The 2,500-nt window shown below is 78.6% G+C and overlaps 1 non-coding gene across 1 annotated transcript; it reads left to right on the top strand.

Annotated features, from left to right (window-relative positions):
• Window positions 1–1,753: 1,753 nt before the first annotated feature.
• On the top strand, window positions 1,754–1,906 carry LOC135326901 (5.8S ribosomal RNA). The gene has a single exon (XR_010387109.1). It is a non-coding gene; the product is annotated as a 5.8S ribosomal RNA (ribosomal RNA).
• Window positions 1,907–2,500: the final 594 nt, after the last annotated feature.

Genomic DNA, 2,500 nt, shown 5'->3' with positions numbered 1-2,500 from the left:
GAGGAGGACGAGGTCGTGGCGGCGGGTGTCGGGCGCACCCCGCGGGCGGACGCTCCGCCGAGGGGCGCGGGGGCCGGCTGGCGGGTGCCGGGTTCCCCCTCCGCGTCCCGTCTCGTCGCCGCTGCCGAGGCTGCCGCCGTCGCCGCGAGGCGGCGGCGGCCCGGTGGCGGGCGGCGGCGGGGGAGGCACCCCCGCGGGGATTTCAGGTCGTTTCCCTCACCCCAGGGCCAGGTACCTAGCGCCCGCGCTTCTCCTGCCCCCCCCTCGGTGACCCACCCGTGTGGTCCCGTGTGCCAGCGTGCTCCTCCCGGGTGCCGCACCGTGCGCGCCGCACCGGCCGTGCCTTCCCCCCCCCCGCCTCGGCTTCCCCCCACCCCGGTCCTTCCTCCCCCGCGGTGGGGGTGGGGGGGGCGGGGAGGGAGGGAGCGAGCGAGAGAGGGGAGAGGGCCTCCGGCCACCGCGGCCGCCGGCAGCCGCCCCGGGCAGGGATGGCCATGGGCCCCGGGCTCCGGGCCCGAGGGTTCTCGGTTGGAGAGCCGGGCGGAGGTTTAAAGACTCGGGCGGCCCGATGCGACTCGCGGAGGCGGCCGGGCGTGCTGCCGGAGGGCCGGGGGGTCGGCGCGCGCGGGCGCCGCGCCCCCCCATGCCAGCCGGCGCGCCCCGTGCTCGCCCCGCGGGCAGCCGGGACGGAGAGGGGTTACCCTGCCCCCTCTCTCCGCGGTCTGGTCTCGGCGGAGAGACGCCGCGCGGTCGGCCTAGTTGCCGGCCTGCCTCGAGCGTTGCGAGCCGGGCGCGAGCGCGTGCTCGCCGCCGGGAGGGCGAGCCCCCACCGCGGGTGGTGCGGGCGCCGAGCCTCCGCGCGTCTCCTCCTTCTCCCTGGCCGGTGCTTCTGGGTCTTCCGCCGTGGCCGCCGTCGGCGGCGCCCTACCCTACGCGCCCGCCCCGGCACTCTGCCGTCCGGGGCGCCCGCCTCGCTCTGCCCCGCCCGGCTCCGCCAGGCAGCGGGGGGGCGGTGGTGGGGCGGCGGCGGGGGCGGCCCGCCCCGCTCTCCGCGTGGAGACGGGGAGAGCGGGCGCCGTCCCCGTCCGTGCCGCCTTGCCCGCCTGCCCGCCGCCGGGCGTCTGTCCGCGGAGGGGACGGGCGAGCGCGTGGCGTCACCCGCGAGGCGGTGTGTGCGGGCGCGCGGGGGTGTGGGCGCCGCGGCGGCGGCGGCGGCGGCGGTCGAGCCGGAGGGCCGGCGAGGCGAGCGGGGAGCTGGGAAGCGCGGGGCCGGCGGGCCGCAGGCGCGCGGGCGGCGGGGCGACGCCGCTCCCGGTGGCGGCCGGGCTCTGACGCCTGGGGCGGGGGGGGGGTGGTCTGCGGGGACGGACCCCCCCCAACATCCCGAGGCAGGCGGTGTGGCCGGCCCGCCGCTCCCTGCCGGGCCAGACCGAGCCGGGCGCCTGGGCCGGACTCGAAGCGAGACAGGGTTTGTCCCCAGGTCGGGAGCGAGGGCTCCCCGCCCTTCTCGTTCGGGTTTGCCCTTCGTTTCCCCCCCCCCTTTCTCTGTGCTTGTACGGTCAGTGAGGCAAGCCCCTCTCTTTCTCTCGCTCTCTCTCTCCTTCCGTCTCTGCCGTCCCTTGCTCAGCAGCCGGCGTCGGCGTGAGGAAGGGCGGTGGGGCGGAGGAGGAGGGGGCGGAGGAGGGGGGGCCCCCCAGGGGCTGCGAAAGCTGCCCGGTCCCCCCGCGCGCGCGGCGGGGACCGAAACCGAGACAACTCTTAGCGGTGGATCACTCGGCTCGTGCGTCGATGAAGAACGCAGCTAGCTGCGAGAATTAATGTGAATTGCAGGACACATTGATCATCGACACTTCGAACGCACTTGCGGCCCCGGGTTCCTCCCGGGGCTACGCCTGTCTGAGCGTCGCTTGACGGTCAATCGTCACCCGCGCCGTGGCGTGGGCGCAGCGGCGTGCCGCCCCTCGGTGGGTGTGGGGGGGGGCGCGGTTCGGGTGCGCCCGGCCGTGCCCGCCCTCCCCTCCGAGCCCGGCGGCTGCCGCCGCGCCGCGTGGCGCGCGCGGTGTGGCGCGGCTGGGGCGCCTCGCAGGCCCGTTGCCCCGGGGAGAGGGGGGGTGCTCTCCTTCCCCTCCCCGCGCGGCCGGGCCTTCGTCCCCCTAAGTGCAGACTCGGGAAACCCCCGCTCCCGGAGCGCCCGCGTCGCGGACTTCGTCCCGCCGGGCCCCCAGATCGGGTCGGTCGCGGTGGCCCGGCGCCCGGCGCCGCCCGCCCGCCCGCCACCACCGCCAGTGCCGCCGCACGGGCCTCTCCTCCACCACTCTCCCGGTGGTGCGCCGGTCCCCCGTTCCCCTCCGGCAGAGGGGACGGCCGGCCGCCCTTTGCCTCGCCCTGGCCCTGACCGCCGCCGTTTCGGCGCCCGCCGGGCCCCCCCCCCAACCCCGCGCTTCCCCGCGTCCGCAGCGCGTCGTCGAGCCACTTCCACCCGCCGGCTGGCGTCAGCCGC

The sequence above is a fragment of the Dromaius novaehollandiae genome, unplaced genomic scaffold (assembly GCF_036370855.1).
Source record: "Dromaius novaehollandiae isolate bDroNov1 unplaced genomic scaffold, bDroNov1.hap1 HAP1_SCAFFOLD_76, whole genome shotgun sequence".
Classification (NCBI taxonomy): domain Eukaryota; kingdom Metazoa; phylum Chordata; class Aves; order Casuariiformes; family Dromaiidae; genus Dromaius; species Dromaius novaehollandiae.
Note: the sequence above shows the minus strand (reverse complement) of the source record. Positions and strands in the feature narration are given on the sequence as shown.